General features: G+C 38.1%; 1 protein-coding gene across 1 annotated transcript in view; it reads left to right on the top strand.

The window, feature by feature from the left end:
- The window catches only part of LOC107549223 (zinc finger protein 804B-like), a 109,580-nt gene that overhangs the window by 69,028 nt on the left and 20,234 nt on the right, over positions 1-20,318 (top strand). The window lies entirely within an intron of this gene.

Raw genomic sequence — 20,318 nt, forward strand, 5'->3', positions numbered from 1 at the left:
TGAACAACCATCAATCACTTAATTAACCCTCGAATTGAGTTCCTCAATGAGGTTAAAATTTATATTAAATGCACCAGTTCAGCAAGAATCTGGAGGTACTTGCGTTGCCTGTGTAGGGGGGTTCCCTTTGTTGTCCTTGTAGAAAAGGGGGTTCCCGAGGTTGCTGATTGGCTGGAAGTTCAGTAGTCATTGAAGTGACGTCTTGGGAAGCCAGTGATTAGGCGTTGGCTGAAGATGCGGAGTTGTGGGCTGGTTGAAGTTTTGAGGCAGTCGCAGACTCGAGGTGAACTCGGAGACAAAACTTAACTCAGAACTTAACACAAAACTTAACACGAAACTCTCAAAAGAAAATAAATTAATGTAGAAGAATAGAAGTAATGAGACTAGATGGTTTTATTCTCATCATGGCTAAGTAGCAGCGGGCGTGCAGGCCGAAGCATGCTGGAACGGCGCTCGACGAATTCACGGGAAAAAAGCGGTGGTAAAAAGCATGGCTAAAAGCGATGACTAAAAGCATAATTTGATGGTGTCCTGAGTATTTAAACATGGCTGTTGGACCCATCCCAAATTGTGTCTTGACAAATTAGACAATGTCTTTGCTCGGGGTGTTGCTATGTTTTTCCTCCCAATACATAAATCATCATGTTATCTTATCAGTCACATGATCCGAATTTTCCCGCTCTTGCACAGTATAATTTGGACATGATTTCTATAACCAGAATATAATATATTTGACAAAGTATTGATTGATAGAAATGTTTAAAGCATGAATTTTCAAACTCATACATACCCAACATGAAAATAATTCTATAAACTATTCAATAGTTATTCAAAATACATACACAATAAGTGATTAGAACATGATAGTCAAATGTGTGGGTTACATACTTAATATGGAGTTATGCATAGAAATGATTAGTTGCTCATAAGTCCTTTTAGCATAATTTAGGTGCATATATACATGGAAAGGCAGTTTCTGTGCCAATCTGTGGACGTAAGGACATGTTCTATGAAGACCAGAGAGGTTAAAAGGTCTCCTAAGGAATCTCAGTCTGGTTCTTGTCCTGGGTGGGGGAAACCACCAAACAAAGTCTCCAATAATGATTTCCCTCATGTGATGGTCATGATGTTGTCTCTTCAATCATTAATCTTGGTTATTTGCCCCAAATCTGACAATCTCCTTTCTGAGTTGGAATTGTCAATAAGTGTTATTTTGTTTAATGTTGAAAGCTGTTTGAAGCTGCTAGTTTGTTAGGCTCACTTCAGACTCATGGCGCCAGGATCTGATTTACGAACATCCTGTTGTCTTGGGCCTCTCTGTGGAATTCGGCTCTTTGGGTTGTTCAACACCAATCTGATCACATCTTAAATTGTCTGATTCGCTCTGATACCCTACATAGAGGACTTGGTGATGGCAGGTCTTTTCCTATCTGTTAACAGGTGAAACAGGCTCCTAACTTAATCATTTGGACCAGATTAAGTCTGTTGGACTGATCTCTGTCATTACTGCTTGACTTCATTATCTCCTTATTTAGAAAACCATAAGCAGGGCAGCAGATACAGTAATTCACATGATAAATGAGCCAATAGGATCCACTCTAATTCATAATGCACACAGGCAGACAGAAAGTGCTTTATTGTGTCTACTTTGTTTTGCTGTTATAATGCGCTGCGTTTCTTTATTCGTTTTTATCAGTGATATGAAGATCAGCCGCAGAAAGGTCAACAATAAAACCTTTTACGAATATCAGCCAGAGAAAGATAAGCAATACGAATGTCAGCCACAGAAAGCAATATTTCATCGTCAGAGTATCAGACAGTGCTGGAGGAATTAGTAGAAGGAGGGTCAATGACATGACCTTCTTATTTTATCTGAATCTATTTAATTTATAATCTGAATTTATTGAAAAATACTTTTGAATGCAATTCCATTTCATGCTTCCATTTCTTTGAATATGGTGAACATTTTTTAATTATTTCAGAGTTAAGATTCATTTTGATGTAAAGTAAATTCTAAAGTAAATATATCTCACAACTCATATGTAAGCTGTTATACATCTCAGTGTCAGCTGTTGGATATTATAATCCTTGAAGAAAAACATTATAAAGAGTTTATAATAATCTTTCATTAATATGTCTCAGAAAGAATTGAAGCGAATGTAAATCTGTATGTGCATGTAAAAGTGAAGTGAATCAATAAAATATTAAAGCAAAGTAAATCAGTTTTGTTAAAATATTAATATTAAAAATTTTTAAGTAATGATTTATGATTTTAGAGATTTTTATTTATGTTTAACAATATATTTAATAGCTTTAATAAATAAATTAAAGGTTACACTAGTGAAAAATAAATAAATAATTATAAATAAATAAATAATAATAAAACATTAAATTTTTTAATGTATTTATTTATTTCATGCTAAGTATACTACAAATACATTTACATATTTATGTACTTAATAAAAAACTCTGCAATTGTACTTTTGGTGTATTAAACTGGTATACTTAAAGTCTGCTAAATTGGAACAACAAATTTAGTACTTAATGCACTTTAATTGTGCAGAAGTAGTGCTGAAGTCCAAATAAAGATATACTTAAGTATATTTGATTGTGCTAAAGTACAGTCTTGGCCAAAAGTTTTGCAGTGACATCATTTTTGTGTTTTGCAAAGTTTGCTGCTTCAGTATTTGTAGATTATTTTTCCACATGTATCTATGGTATACTGAAAAACAACGATAAGCATATTATACGTTTTAAAGGCTTTTATTGGCAAAAATATATAATGAGTCAATATTTACAGTGTTGACCCTTGTTCTTCATAACCTCTTCAATTCGCTCTGGCATGCTGGATATTAGCTTCTGGGCCAAATCCTGACTGGTGGCAATCCATTCTTGCCTTATTAGTTCTCGGAGTTGATCACAATTTGTGGGCTTCTGCTTGTCCACTCGCTTTCTGAGGACTGACCACAGGTTCTCTATGGGATTGAGATCCGGGGAGTTGCCTGGCCACGGATCCAAAAATTTCAATGTAATGATCTTCAGCCACTTCTTTATCACTCCTGCTTTGTGACATGGTGCTCCATCATGCTGGAAAATGCACGGATCATCAACAAATTGCTCATGGATCGTTGGAAGAAGTCGCTCTTGCAGGACGTTTTGATACCATTCTTTATTCATGACAGGGTTTTTGGGCAGAATTATGAGAGGGCCCACTCACTTGGTTGAAAAGCAACCCCACACATGGATGGTTTCATGATGCTTCACTGTTGGCACAACACAGGACTCATGGTAGTGTTCACCTTTTCTTCCCCGAAACAATCAATTTTCCAGATGTCCCAAACAGTCGGAAGGGAGCTTCATCAGAGAAAATAAATTAGCACCAGTCTTCTGCTGTCCAATCCTTGTACTTCCTGCAGAAATTCAGTCTGTCCTTGACGTTTTTCTTGGAGAGAAGTGGCTTCTTTGCTGCCCTTCTTGACACCAGGCCATTGTCCAAAAGTCTTGGCCTCACTGTGCGTGCAGATGCTCTCACACCAACCTGCTGCCATTCCTGAGCAAGCTCTGCACTGGTGCTGACACTATTCCGTAGCTGACTCCTCAGGAGGAGACGATCCTGGCACTTGCTGGACACTCTGGGACGTCCTGAAGACTACTTCACTGCCGTCGAACAAGAACACAATGATTGGAAGCGCTTCTTCCCTGCTTTTATAGCAATCAGTCGGGATCAAAAAACAGTGAAATTTGTGTTTTTGTGAAAAGTTCATTTTTTGGCCAATGAAGCTTTTAGCAATTATTTAAAATGCATCTGATCACTCTACACAATAACCTAGAAACAGTGTGAATGAACACCACAACAGCATAAGCAGCAAACTTTGCAAAACACAAAATTTATGTCACTGCCAAAACTTTTGGCCATGACTGTAGAACTATTGTAAGAATATTTCAGGTTCACTTTAAATATCTGGCATTTAAAGACCGATTTTATTCAAAAATCATACAAGCCTTATCAATAGTCACATTAAAACACATTTTAGGCTTAATATAAAGAATTGTGGATTGTGCCCCCTTCCCCGTGACTCTTTCTCTCTTTGTTACTCTCATTCATTTCTTTGAAGCTGTGCTATTCCAGAGCGGTCTTGATCTTTCTTTAAGGTCCCTCAGCGTCACCTAGACAGTACTAACAGCAGGCGTGCATAAAACTGAACAGGCACAACGCCGAAAGCCTCAAACTGTAGGAAAGACCGTGTATACTAGGTCATGTGATTAGCTCAAATGAGCGAAAGCCATCTGGTTTCTCTTACTGATGCTTATGATGCTTTCATCTCGTTTCTGCACCAGTTGTGCTGAACTCTAGCCAACTGCACGAGTTTGCTTTTGTGGTAAATTGCTGATCTGATCTGTGCATATGTGTGAGTTTGTGAGTACACCATACAACATTATTATGTTTCAATGTGATCAGGAACAGAGAAGGTCAAACTCGAGCAAGCTTGCCGCACGCACATTCGGAGACACCCACACATGCTGTGCCACCCCTATGAGGTATATTAAGCTGGTGAATAATTGGTTCATTTCCTGCATCATGGGTTTTTCTCTGCAATCAATCGCCCCAAGCACATAGACTCTCAGCTATAGTTAGACACATCAGGCAGCTCAGAAAATGTGTGTGTATTATTCTATTGTCTTTATGCTGTATTTTTTTAGATATATTTTTATACATTTACGTGTGTGTGTGTGTGTGTGTGTATGTGTGTGTGAGTGAGAGAGAGTGGGCCCCTGTGCAGGCCGTGTGAAGCACATCTGGTTGTATGTTAGTGCAGTAATCATCAGTCTGCCTGTAGCTGGGGCCAGATGGTTGTGCCTCTGCAAGCCACTCAGTAAGTACATCACAGATCCAGGCATGTGGGCCAACCGCTCCACTACATCTTACTTAAATAGTCCCTCTCTCTCGCTCTCTGGCTTCCTCTGTTCCCTCATCTCTCTTTCTATGCACAGTATATATCACTGTGATACTGATGCATTTGCGTACATTAGGGAAAGCATTTGTAACCCACAATACAAACACATCACACTTACAGTAAGTACCACGCTCATTTCTCATCACTTCCTGTTTTGTAGTGTTCAGTGGGGTACTGAAGTTTGAGACCACACTGAAAATCTCATTTTAATCTGGAAATAAAAGTTTAGGATTTTGACAAATTTAAAATAAAGAAATGCTGTGATGTTAGATGAATATAAAATATTTTAGATTCTGCACTATATCTAGGTCAGTACATACATTTATGATGTACACGCTGCCTTCAGAGCTGGAGATGAGGTGGGCTTGAAGACAGCTAGGGCCAACCTTTCCCGCGGCATCAGGAAGGCAAAAAGTCAGTACTCCTGGAGGATAGCCCATCGTTTCAGTGACAGCAGAGACACTCGGAGCCTGTGGCAGGGGATACAGACCATTACGGACTACAAGCCCCCACCACGCACCTGTGACAGCACCATCTCCCTGCTGAACGAGCTGAACGTCGTCTTCACTCGCTTAGAGGCACAAAACAGCACCACTGCACAGAAGACTCCACCTCCTCCCGGCGACCAGGTGATGATGCTGTCCCCGGAGAGCGTGAGGAGATCCCTCAGCAGGATCAACGCACGCAAAGCTCCGGGTCCTGACAACATTCCTGGGCGTGTACTGAGAGACTGTGCAGTGGAACTCACCGATGTCTTCACAGACATTTTCAACATCTCGCTAAGTCAGGCTGTCAGGCTGTGTCCCCACATGCTTCAAAGCTACCACCATCATTCCAGTCCCGAAGAAGTCATCTCCATCCTGCTTCAATGACTACCGACCATCCCCCCTCCCCTCTTTTGCCCCACACACCTCTGAACTCTGACCCTCTGGGGGACTCTCCCACTCCCCCCTCCCTAATACACACACACACTGTCACTTTAATCAATCAGTCTGAATAAGCTCTTTTGCACTACAAATAATTTTTTTGCACTACAATCATTATATCTGCACTGTTGTTTACTTTACTGGTTTTGCACTCTATCTGCCATATGCCTTGTGCTTTATATATATATATTTTTTACATTTGACCTTATTTGTATATTTGTATAGTTGTATTTTGTATTTAATCTGTATCTATCTGTATTTATGTTCTACTGTAGTGTTATCTGTATGCACCAAGGGTCTGAGAGTAACGCAATTTAAATTCTCTGTGTGTATGTGCTGTACATGTGGAAGAATTGACAATAAAGCAGACTTGACTTGACTTGACTATGTGAATTGCTTTGTACAGAAAATGGGGACAAACCAAATACTAAGAACTTTGAAAAATGTCACAGTTTCAAGACAATTGTTATATGCTAAATTAGTAAAAAAGCTTAAAAAGTTGCATTTATCTCACAATAGTATATACAGCAGGGATCCTCAAATCTGGCCCACGAGATCCACTTTCCTGCAGAGTTTAGCTCTAACCCTAATCAAACACACCTGAGCATGCTAATCAATGTCTTCAGGATCATTCGAAAATCACAGGTAGCTGAGTTTGATCAGGGTTGGAGCTAAACTCTGCAGCGCATTGGACCTCCAGGGTAAGATTTGAGGAACCCTGATATACAGTATATATTTAGGGTTGGTAAGAATTGTGAATATTTTTTAAATAATTATTTTATGTTGACCAAGGGTCCATTTATTTGATCAAAAATTGAGTAAAACAGTAATATTTTGAAATATTATTACGATTTTAAATAACTTTTCTATTGTAGTATATTTTAAAATATAATCTATTCTTGTGATGGCCAAGCTGAATTTTCAGCATCATTATTCCAGTCCTCAATTTCCTATGATCCTTCAGAAATCATTCTAATATGCTGATTTGGTGCTCAAGAACATCTCTTTATTATTATCAATGTTGAAAACAGTTGTGCTGTTTAGTATTTTTTGTGGAAACTATGATACATTTTTTTCAGGATTCTTTTATAAACAAAAAGTTCAAAAGAACAGCATTTATTTGAATGACCCATTTTTAACAATGTAAAAGTATTTAATAAAAGTCTTTACTGTCACTTTTGATCAATTGAATGCATCCTTGAAAAATAAAATAATTAAATTTAAATACAAATCTGACCAACCCCAAACAGTAGTATAGAAATACATGCAACTGGGGCATGTTGTAAGCCAGATTCAAACATGCATTTCCCATTTGAGCACAAATGGGATGACATCCCTGCACCACAGACCTGGCCTCTTTCTTTTTATGTTTTCCTGTTTTCATCACCATGTTTCTCTCTTCTCTTACTTATGCTCACACTGTTCAATACCTTCTTTTTGTTAAGCTCTGTCATAGATGACAAATCTGCCTCTCTCATTCGTGGTCCAAGCTTTCAGGATGAGATTAGATCAGGTTTTGAAGAAATGACAGAAAATAAATCCAGTCAAGGTAGAACTAGCCACTGTGCTCATTGCTTTGATCCGGTCTGGAGATAATGGCCAGTTTTTTTTGTTTAATGCATTGAAGGGGATGATAATGTTATATGATTTTGGCAAGAGAGGCCATTGCCATCTAGGAGATTCAGCTGGCTGACACAAGCACACACACATACTAGCTGAAAAACACAAACACACAGAGAGGCAAATTACCAGGGAAATTAGGGGCAATTCTGGGCCCTCACCACTTAACCCAAAGCCAATGAAAGAGAGGAAGTGAGGAATGAAGAGAGGGAGCAGAGGCCTGAACCTGCTGTCCATGATGAAACAAGCCAGTGGAATTTAATTTCCCTCCGGTCAAGAGATGCCAATAAACACTATTGAATCCTGTTCCTGCCCTGACATGATAGGAATTTAATTTGAGACCCACAGGGATCTTTCTCTCTCTCTCTGTCTATCTACTGCACTGGAACACTGCCCCTCTCTCTGTTCTGGATGTTTGCACGGGCAGAGAAAGGAGGAGAGAAATGATTGAAATTCCTAGTCCACATCCGAGAACGCACACACACACACACACGCATGCTCACACACCACACAGGTTGGAAGGCATCTCACAACTCTACCCCTCAGACACGTGTACACTTGCATAGAAACTCCAGTGATGTAGCCTTGATCCGGGCCGTTCAAAGTTGCAAAGAATGTTTTGCTCTGGTACGATCTTGCGGCAAAAGTATAGGGTGAAAAGCAGAAGATAGCCACAGAATATCAAGAAGAGCGACCAACTACTTTAAAAGAATATATTCTCTTTTTTAAGGGTGCACTATTAAGGGCTTATATTAAAATGCTATACTATTTTGTGTCAATTAATTAAAAACTAAAATAAATCATGTTAAATGAGACACGTGAATTTAAGCATTAGATTGTACAGTATTAGTATCCATTTTGAGATTTGAAAATATTAGCAAAATCAAACATTTGAGCTGGGGGCAAGTTTCTGAAATTTGGTTGATTTGACATGGAATGACCCAGAATTTATTTGAGATAGAAATGTTTTATAATATCAATAACATCAATTACATTGTCATTGATTTATTTTTTTTATCTGACTGAGCTGAAACTTTTGAACCATGGTGTGCAGTCATGGCCAAAAGTTTTGGCAGTGACATAAATTTTGTGTTTTGCAAAGTTTGCTGCTTATGCTGTTGTGGTGTTCATTCACACTGTTTCTAGATTATTATGTAGAGTGATCAGATGCATTTTAAATAATTGCTAAAAGCTTCATTGGCCAAAAACTTTTCACAAAAGGACCAGCTAACATTAATTGACTAATCATATCAGCAGCACATGTGAAAGTGTGAATCAGTACTAGTCAAGTAAAATCACTATCATACTAATTAGATTGCAAGAGCAGACTGATTTATATAAAAGGAGGGAAGAAGTGCTTCCAATAATTGTGTTCTTGTTAGCAATGGTTTCCTCCAAAGAAACATGTGCAGCCATCATCGCTTTGCATCAAAATGGCCTCACATGAAAGGAAATTGCTATAAAGAATATTGCACCAGAAAGAACGATTTACCGGATCATCAAGAACTGAGAGAGGTCCGTTTGCAGTGAAGTAGTCTTCAGGACGTCCCAGAGTGTCCAGCAAGTGCCAGGACCGTCTCCTCCTGAGGAGTCAGCTACGGAATAATGTCAGCACCAGTGCAGAGCTTGCTCAGGAATGGCAGCAGGTTGGTGTGAGAGCATCTGCACGCACAGTGAGGCCAAGACTTTTGGACAACGGCCTGGTGTCAAGAAGGGCAGCAAAGAAGCCACTTCTCTCCAAGAAAAACGTCAAGGACAGACTGAAATTCTGCAGGAAGTACAAGGATTGGACAGCAGAAAACTGGTGCAAAGTTATTTTCTCTGATGAAGCTCCCTTCCGACTGTTTGGGACATCTGGAAAATCGATTGTTCGGGGAAGAAAAGGTGAACACTACCATGAGTCCTGTGTTGTGCCAACAGTGAAGCATCCTGAAACCATCCATGGGTGGAGTGGCTTTTCAATCAAGTGAGTGGGCCCTCTCATAATTCTGCCCAAAAACCCTGTCATGAATAAAGAATGGTATCAAAACGTCCTGCAAGAGCGACTTCTTCCAACGATCCATGAGCAATTTGGTGATGATCCGTGCATTTTCCAGCATGATGGAGCACCATGTCACAAAGCAAGAGTGATGAAGAAGTGGCTCGAAGATCAATACATTGAAATTTTGGATCCGTGGCCAGGCAACTCCGCGGATCTCAATCCCATAGAGAGCCTGTGGTCAGTCCTCAAAAGGCAAGTGGACAAGTCTTTTGGCCATGACTGTATATTGAATACTGCTCAATATAAAAATAATTTTAATACCACAAAAGAACATATCTGGAACCCTTTAAACTTTGTAGTTAAAGTATGGGAGTTTTCATTCATTCAAATATAAGATGAGTTAGTCTAGTGGTATAGGTTTGGATTCAGCCGAGTCTGAATGGGCATTATGATTCAGAGGGTGTCCAGATGTGGAAGATGATGCCGACAGGGGGTCACTGTGAACCAGGGGAGAATGTTTCAGCGGAAGGGAGTTCCTGCAGTTTAACAGTAGGAGAGCAGCAATCTGGACGTCCATTAGACAGAGGAAATTTCCCTTGATCTAGACACACCAGTCTGTCTGTCTGAGTATAACCAATCTGGCCTATTGTAAAGTGTTATTCATTAACTGAGACTTTGCTCGCTCTGAATAATTCTTTTCACATATTCTTTGAGGTGCAGAACTGATGTGACATTTCCTTGTCAAAGATTTTAAAAACGCCATTTGATTATCTCTCCTTTCTGAACACTCAAAATTAGACTAAAGATAAAACTTAATGGCTTATGGAAATTCTTCTCTTTTTAATACACATGAAGACATGAAACGTTTCAAACGGCACGAGAAATCAGTGTCTGTGCCAGAAAGGGATAGGCGAGTTAGGAGAAAAAGAGTGAGAGACATTATTGTTTAATTAGCATGGAACTGACATGGAAAACAGGCCGAATTTAAAAGGTGCTCAGTAATATTTAAATCCAGGTGTTTGTACTTGTGCTTGAGGGAGAGCAAGCGAGAGAGAATTTGTTTTAATGGGTGAACCGCTAGACCCGGCGCTCTGTTCTCTGTCAACCTGTGTTTAATGTGCTGAATGTGAGAGCTGTTAAGGTCAGTGAGCAGGCAGAGAAAAGCCTCTCTCTCGTTCTGTAACGGGGGATTAAAGTGGGAGATCTAAGTTGTTGTTTTATGGATGTGGGTGTCACCTTGTTCTCTTGTCCTCTACAAAGGTTGAATATTACTGCTTTGAACCCCCCCCCCCCCCTTCTCCGTCAGTTCAACCCACTACACCCCTAATTATACCTTCAGCTCCACCTCCATCCGGCTTCACATCTCTCTGCACGTGCTCTCGTTCCATATCACTTATTCAGAACCGGCTTTCATCACACTTTTTTATTATGGGCACTTAGCAATCAATGTAGTTGGCACCTGTGAATGACATTCTCGGAAATGCTCAAAATGAGACATATTTTGTAGTAATGTTAGATCTCCTGCTGTAGCATTGCGTTTATTCCGGGCACTCATAAAGCAGTAATAATATTAGGGGTTTTCAAGTTGGAAAGCAGAAGCGATGTTTTTTAAAGCCAAGTGGATGAGTTCACAGATCTGAGAGTCAGATGCTAGAGGAGAATTCTGAGAATGAGAGAAGCAGCGTGAGATCAGCCTGTCTCGCACATCTACAGCCTCCCGCCCGCATGCGAGCATCTCTGCAGGGGTTGCAGAGTCTTCCAACAGGTGGAATCATACAATGCAGTGTTACTGTGGAATATTATTGTTCTTTGTGTGTGTAACATGGTACAATATAAAAATAAACAATGTAAGCAGGCCTCTGCATAAATTGCTATTAAATCATTAGAATAATGATTCATTCTTGAGAATAATGACTCATTCATCATTCGTTCCTGGAATTATAATTCTGCACTGATTCACACACTTTCCAACCAAATGTCAAGTTCAGGTAGAATTGGGTTAATAAACCCTAATGACGTGTCATTTTTCTAGGAATCACAAATATCTCACAAAAAACTCTCTCTTTTTCTAAATAAATTTTTTTCTAACAATTTACACTTTGTTTTTTGTCTTTCATTGACGTAATTGCTGAACTGTACCGCGTTGCAACATTTCCTGCCGTACTGCAAAACATTTTATTTAAAACAAATGTTAACTGAAATAAAACAAAAATAAAAGAAAATATAAAAAAACGAAACGTATTTTATTTCAGCTAGTTAACAATGTTAACTTAGTTAACATTTTTCATTTTCATTTAGTTTAACTTGAATAAAATAAAACTAAAATAACTAAAACGGAAATAAACTATACAGACAACTAAAAATGACATCATAATAATAAAATGATAATGAATAATAAAAATGACACAAACACAAAACAAAATGAATAGAACTTTAAAGGGGTCATATGATATTGCTAAAAAGAACATTATTTTGTTCATTATTATTTGGTGTAATGAAATGTGTTTATGCGGTTTAAGGTAAAAAAAAACACATTATTTTCCACATACTGTACATTATTGTTTCTCCTCTATGTCCCGCCTTTCTGGCTAGCTATCCAGTGCACTGTGATTGGTCGAATACCTCAAGCGTGTGACGAAAATGTTACGCCCCTTAACATACTGTTATGCCGGCACGATGAGACAAAACCAATAAAACCCATTATAAACGAGGCATTTGTTGCATCCAGTGGGGACATAATTACCGATTATAATGACTTATAATGTCTTTTTACGCGTTGCGTTCCATCGTGCTGTGTAAACATAAAACCATGTCTGCATTTGTGATCGGAGAAATGACAAACAACCAACGCTACTCTACACTGCTCAAAACTTGCGTTTGAATCGTCAGTGGCAAATCCTTTAAATATGAAAACGTACTTACAGTCAGTGAGTCAGAATAGCCGGCATTGTAGTCTACTCTCACAGGATCAGGAAACAGTCCTCCATAAAATGCGCTGAACACATCTGAATATTTGGGTTGAAGTGTTTTGGAACAGTGTTGTAAATACAACTTAACCACTTATTTCTAGTCGTGTCCTCTTTTGGAAGGCCAAACAAAGTAGTTTAGCTTTCGCAACGAAACACACAGCGTCTTCACAACATGGCGGTGGCAGCAACAATAAAGTTACGCCTTCTTTCTTTGCGTGAACATTTGGGCGGCGTTATGCAAATCTTCCCATATCGTGACGTAGACATGTGGGGGCGTGTTAGAACGAGGCGTTTTAGGAGGGCGTGGATGAGTCTTAACTTTTATAAAGAATATCTCTTTGGGTTTGAGACTTTAGTCTTTGCAACTTTAAGGATCTTATCTATTCACAAACAGCTTGTAACACTCCAAAGAGAAAGGAAAACTTGAAATCGCATCATATGACCCCTTTAACTAAAATTAACATAAAAATGTTTTTCCAAATATTAACAAGAATATTGTATCTCAGGGATGCTAAAATAAAATTACAAGGTAGCTTTTAGTTTCATTTTTTTCCAAGTAGATGTAATTTTATTCATGCAAAATGCCCTTCTGTTTTATCTGTATAACAATTTACTGTAATATCATTTTCCAGACAAAGATAAAACACTTGGCACTTGATTTTTCATGTCTCGAATAAGAAAAGATGTCAGTTCACAAATCAATATGAGTGATCTAAATCTCATTTGTAGACACAGATTTTATGTATAAATAGAAAATTAATATAAAAAATTAAGTATTTTCTTTTAATTGTAAACATACATAAAGTTTTCTGTTAGGGTAGGTTATAGTATTTATAACAAGCTGAATATAAAACAGCATATGTCTATGGAATGTCCTCATTTACTGTGTAGTTAAGTAAACATGTTTGTGTGTCTTCACAGATCTAGACCTTACTTATTTGTGTCTCCAGTTGTATGTTTTAATTATTTTAAACATAATATTAATTGCTTGTCAGTTGAAAAAGGACACGATTAGCTTTCAAACATCATATTCCTTATTCAACCTGCGGTGTAAATGAAATAAGAGCAAAACCGAGACTATGAGAAAGAATGAGAGACTAAATGACTGAGAGTGCACATTTAAATTGCTTTGATTTGTAAGGGAGAGTGTTTTGTAGCTCCCCAGACAGCAGCATTAAGAAGATAACCTAGAAATGCTCCATCAATTTATTTGCCTGTGCTGTTACAAAACACTTACATTTGCAAAAGTAGATTCAGGAGTAAAGCAGACACAGTAGTGGTATGGCATGTATACATGGAAACTTTCAATACAAATGAAACTACTAATGCATATTGGCTACTACTATCTGACATTTTGTGATAAGATTCATCTTTGCTGTTGAATGTAACTTGTTCAAGCTAATGGAGATCAAACTTGCGGTCCTGGTGCATCCTGGGAACATGATGTTGTGTTTGTGGCAGAGGGCAGGTGGTTGCCAGATCACTCAGCCAATGTTCTGCCTTTTGCAACCCCATGATTGGGTCTGTCTGGCGTGGGTGGTGAGTAAGTGCAGAACACGTGTAACTAATTCTGATGCAAAACACATCCAAAAGCAATTAAGAGTTAACATCTGTTGTTTTGAGTCTCAGGGACGAGGCGCATGTTAAAATGACAGATGTACAGAGTGGCTCTTCTCAGCTCTCTCGCTCTATCGTTTCACTCCACCACACATCTGTGTGGACTAAATTAAGGGTTACATTTTAAAGGGGGGCTGTGTGGGTGATGAATTTTGGGAATGATTTGTAAAGCCCTGGGGGGAATATCATTTGTAGGGATGTAAAGCAAAACAACACATTTTAAAAAAAGACCTGTTGGTAGATTACCTGAATGAATACTTAACTTTAAGCCCTGTATATTAAAGGGGTCATATGATGCGATTTCAAGTTTTCCTTTCTCTTTGGAGTGTTACAAGCTGATTGTGCATAGATAAGATCCCTGAAGTTGCAAAGACTAACATCTCAAAAACAAAGAGATATTCTTTATCAAAGTTAAGACTCTGCCACGCCCCCCTAAAACGGCTCGTTCTAACACGCCCCCACATATCTACCTCACTATGTGGAAATATTTGCATAATGCCGCCCAAATGTTCACGCAAAGAAAGAAGGTGTGGTTTCAGTAACCGCAGTTAGTGTTGAAGTTAGTGTTGGAGATGCTGTGTGTTTCTAGGTGAAAGCAAAAGCACTTTATTTGGCCTTCCGAAAGTAGATGCATTTAGGAATGTTTAAGATTACTTACAACAGAACATTAATGCATTTTTTGGACGACCGTTTCGTGAACCTAAGAGAGGGGGTAATTCTGACTTTGCTATGACAATCTGGCGCTTCTGAATCAGCGACTGTTTTGTTATTAGCTTAAGTATTTGCTATTGACTGTTCAAATGCAGAGTTTTGCACATGGCTCTGTCTTTACATTTATTTTGAAAGATGAAGCTCGCGATTATGGTAAGGGGCGTTACATTTCCGACGAGTGCTTGCGGTGTTCGGCCAATCACAATGCACTGGGTCAGCTGGCCAATCAGAGCAGACTGCGCTTGTCGGAAGGAGGGACTTTGTAGAAAACGAAGCGTTTGAGAGAGGCGGGGCATAGAGGACATACAATAATGTACAGTATTTGAAAAATAATGTGTTTTTTGAACATTAAAGCATGTCAACATATTCTGTTACACCAAATACACAAAATAATGATCTTTAAAAAAGCATCATATGACCCCTTTAAGACTGGTTTCAGGTTCACAGAATCATGACTTTTGACATGATGCATTTTTAGGGAGATTTTACATACGGCACATTTGTTTAAAAATAGCTACATGGAACACAATAAAATGTGGGATGCATTTTCTAAAGTTGGACTTTTAAATGACACACCATTTCAAAAACACAAGTTACATGAAGAGAAGCTTGGTAAACAGTGTGAGACATATCACAATGATTTTGTGTATTATAAACAGGGGTGCACATAAGTTTTTCAGCCTTGTTTCTTAAAAGAGCAGCTGAAGAGTTTGGTTCCAAAATGCTATAAATCCATTTTGATTAATTTGAGTAAAAATGTGTTTTCTTTACCAAGAAAGTGGCCAGATGAAAACCACTATTTTCTGTTTCAAACTTTCACATCTTTAGGTTATAATAACATTAAAAATTCAAATCCAGATTTAGATTTTCAAAGATTTATTATAAAATGTTTTTTTCCCCCAAAATGCAATAAATCCATGACACTTTTTTTCTTCAAAATGCAATAAATCCATTGAATCAATATAAAAGTTATTTTTCATATTGAAACTGTTGAAAATACACAACATAGTAAGTTGATCCACATATGACAGCCTCTGAACTTGGTCAATACTAATCTTATATACAGGCACTCGACTAAAAATCAGTTTCAATCAGTAATCGCTCCCAAAATGAATTCAGCGGGTCATCTTGTTAATGCTATAAATTAATTACAACAATAAAAGAAAATTTCATTATGAACATACATGAACAACAATATCACATTAAACCACAGAAATTCCAAAATGACATTTCCCTTACATTCAACTTCCAAAAGTGCATTCATCTTTGCCATGTTACATTCATTTAGCTGACTAGTGCTATAGCCTACGCTAGGGATGGGAAGATTCCCCTATTCGCTCGGTGCATCGGTATAAAAAGTTAACGATGCGATACATTGGTTTAAAAAGTGTGCATCGGCTACAAGTTGGCATTTATATTGCGGTGCATCGTTTCTAACATATTTGCATCTGTAAAAACCGATTTATTAATAATAATAATAAAAATTTGTTGCATTTATATAGCGCTTTTCTAGGCACTCAAAGCGCTTTACATTGTCAGGGGGTATTTCCTCATCCACCACCAGTGTGCAGCATCCACCTGGATGATGTGACGGCAGCCATAGTGCGCCAGAACGCCCACCACACACCACACACCAGCTTATTGGTGGAGAGGAGACAGAGTGATGAAGCCAATTAACAGATATGAGGATTGTTAGGAGGCCATGATGGTCAGAGGCCAATGGGCAAATTTGGCCAGGATGCCGAGGTCACACCTCTACTCTTTTCGAAAGACATCCTGGGATTTTTAATGACCACAGAGAGTCAGGCCCTCGGTTTAATGTCTCATCCGAAGGACGGTGCTTGTTGACAGTATAGTGTCCCCATCACTATACTGGGGCGTTAGGACCCACACAGACCACAGGGTGAGCACCCCCTGCTGGCCTCACTAACACCTCTTCCAGCAGCAACCTAGTTTTCCCAGGAGGTCTCCCATCCAGGTACTGACCAGGCTCAGCCCTGCTTAGCTTCAGTGGGCAACCAGTCTTGGGCTACAGGGTGAAATGGCGGCCGGCCAATAATAATGATATATTATTAATATATAATTACTAGTGGATGCGCTATACTTTAATTGTTTCGAAAGTGACCAATATTTTATATGTAGATTGATTTCTCCTCTCTAAACTGTTTCTCAAGCACGTTCTCTCATCACCAGTGTTGCCAATTTGGGGATTTTGTCACAATTTCATTATAAGCATCAATCAAGATGCCGGAGAAAAAAATATGAATGGCCGGTAACTTAAAAATGTAGTAGCCAAATTGGCTGGTGAGTGAAAAAGTTAGTTTCAAACTCTGGATGCAGTATTTTGCACTTACTTTGTAGTAATGGAGTGTGTTGACTGAAATAAGTTTGTATGAATAGAGTTTTTGTTTTTGGAGAATCATAATATCTCTTATCTGTTGTATTTGAGCAGGACAGGGATGCACTTTAGTGACACATAAAACAAATTCCCAACATTGTGTCTTTTGTGTCTTTCCATCATTTCCATCATGTTTGATGTGCTTGCAGATCACTTCAGAATTTTTTGTTATATTTAATCTTTTGTTATATTTTAACAAATATATAAGTGTATATATATATATATATATATATAGAGGGTGGTTCTAGAGATTTTCTGAGGGAGGGGTTTGGCAACACTGCTCATCACTGCTGCTGGGTGATTGTGATGCATCACAACACCACGGAGACCCTGATTTGTAATAACCTAACAAATCATTCAATCGGGGCTAAAGCGGTTCCATAAATGACAAATTAAGTTCACACAATCTCAGTTAAAATAGTCATTTTCTTTATTATTTATTTTCCTTTTTAATTCAGTGATTTTAACTTTTAATTTAGTTATTTTAATGCTTTAAAGAGCCATTTTAGATTGTAATGTTCTAATGGTCTACTATCTGTTCTGCAAACTATAAAAGGTACAGCTGTCATAAAACCAGAGAGAAAGGCTGTATGGCTAGAAACTGTAAAAAAAAAAAAAAAAAAAAAGTCAAATAATAGTATGTGAGAGAGTAGTAATATCATTGGGTTCCTATTGGTCAGTGTTAGAGGAACTCCGCTTAGTCTGACTGTTAACCTGCTTTAGACCAGGTTAGTTTCCCAGCATAAGTTGCCACAGTGACTAAACTTGATCTAGGCCCATGTTAAATTTGCTTTATGGAACCAAATAATTTGACAATGAGTCAGATTAACTGAAATAAGCCTTATGAAACAGGCCTCGGGGCATTAAAAGTGATCATAATTTCTCCATTGCATCGTATTGCATCGAATCGCATTGTTTTGAATCGAATCGAATTTACTGACGATATGCGCATGACAATCACATGCGATTTATCGTGCAGCCCTAATTTTGTTTGTTGATCACAAAGGACAAAATAGATGAGGAAAACTAGGAAGCCGGGTGTATTCAAAGTGCCGCCATTACTGTTTACAGTGTGTGGAATGGTGCGCTGTGATTGGTTGAGCGGATATATCGCATTCTGCAGAAAAGAGAGACTGGCGTTTGTCACGGTTTGGGAAAAAAGGGAGAAAACATGACAGAATAACTCGGCGGATATCGCATTTTGCGTAAAATTAAAAATGAATTTTCAAAAGACTTTTCAGTACTGACCAGATACAATACTGATTTTGGCGGAAACTCAAAAAAAAAAAAAAAAGGCGTTTATCGCGTTTTGGAACTAAACTCTTCATCTGGAGATTTGGTTTGGTCCTCACACTGCGGATAGTGTGACCCATTAAATATAACTAAAAAAAATGTAATAGTAGTGATAATAATATTATTGCACTTTATTTAGTTAGTTTTTTTTAAACCAAATAAAAAAAGTGTGATAATACTATTATATTTTAAAATAAAAGGGGAGTATTAAATAAAAATACAATTATTTCATAGTAAACTTAAAAATAAAATGCTAATATTTATGATTATTTTTTTAAATATTAATTCATCATTTTCAAGCTTAAAAGTTTTGCCGGCAAGTATATGTGCTGCCGATTGAAGAGCGTCAGTGAGTGAAATGTCACAGTTTTTCACAGTGCTTTGAAAACGGCAGCGGATAGCTTTCAATCAAATTGAAATCTTATACAGTATTACAGTTTGTCGATCTAAAATATCCTAGTAATTGTGCATTAACAGCTGTCAACCTTGTCACTGCACAAATGAGAGGTCTGAACTTATTTACACAACTTAATTTTGTCGCGTATGCACACCTGCGTCGACTTATGTATATGTTATGTTATGTTATGTTATGTTATGTTATGTTATGTTATGTTATGTGACCCTGGACCATAAAACCTGTCATAAGAGTAAATTTTTTTTAGATTGAGATTTATACATAATTTGAAAGCTGAATAAATAAGCTTTCCATTGATGTATTTATTTGGATAGGACAATATTTGACTGAGATACAAGCAGTTGTTCTGCTTGATATTTTCTGAAAACTGTTATATTGTTTTGAACAAAAGTTCTAAAGCCCAGCAATTATTTTAAATATAAATCCTTTTTAACATAAATGTCTTTGCTGTCACTTTTGTTAAATTTAATGCATCCTTGCTTAATATATTTATATATATATTTTAAAATCATAGTGTCCCCAGAATTTTGTATGAGTGTGTGTGTCCCTATTTTAGATACCAAGTGTGTCAACCAGAGTGTCAGCAGTCAATCATGATGTTCTTTTGCTTTGACATCTCATGTTGTCTCTGCTCACGGATGGACTCTGTGAGCAGAAAAGTGTGCCTCAAAATCCCTGATGGCCTATTAACTGCATCACATCCACATCCACCTCATTCATGATCCGCTCCCACACGCTGCAGGGCCGTGTGATGCAGAGGCCCTCTGGCCAATTATGAGGCACATTATCAGTATTATTGTCACAATTACTTCAATTTTCTCTATGTAGAAGCTTGTTAACAAGCTCTATTAAACTGTTGCAGTGCTATGCTACACAAGAATTCTCCCTTTTCAGTCGACACCATCTCAAAAGGGAGTCCTTGATCAGACGCTCTGTCAAACTTAATAAGAGTGTAGAGTTAAAGAGCTGCTACACAATGACCTTTTCCACCTTGCTTTCCTGTAGTAAATGTTGAGCTGTGCTGTCTGTGTGTCAGAATGGGAAAGCTCTGGTAATGATGCTCCAGAGAGATGTACTCTTTGCTTATGTGTGTCTGTGTGTACCGGCGCAGTCTGCACAATGTGTTTGTATGGCTGATGTCGCTCCCTGAGGTCTGTATAAGCAGACTTTTGATACTGAATTAATCGCAGGAGCCTTTGAAGTTACCGGCTAGCTGAATCTCATGTGAAGTTTGCAATAAAAAAGAGATGACATTCCCTAGAGGAAGAGTTTAGGCCTGTACTGTGTGTGTGTGTGTGTGTGTGTGTGCGTGTACACTCCTGAACATGTTATTAGTGAATGTTACATGGTGATCCATCAATGCCATTTCTGAACAACTTTAATAATTGTAGGGGGGTGCACTTTTTTAATCTTAATTCTGAGATTGGTCAGTT

Source organism: Sinocyclocheilus grahami, unplaced genomic scaffold, assembly GCF_001515645.1.
Source record: "Sinocyclocheilus grahami isolate Dianchi unplaced genomic scaffold, SAMN03320097.WGS_v1.1 scaffold366.1, whole genome shotgun sequence".
Taxonomy (NCBI): Eukaryota; Metazoa; Chordata; class Actinopteri; order Cypriniformes; family Cyprinidae; genus Sinocyclocheilus; species Sinocyclocheilus grahami.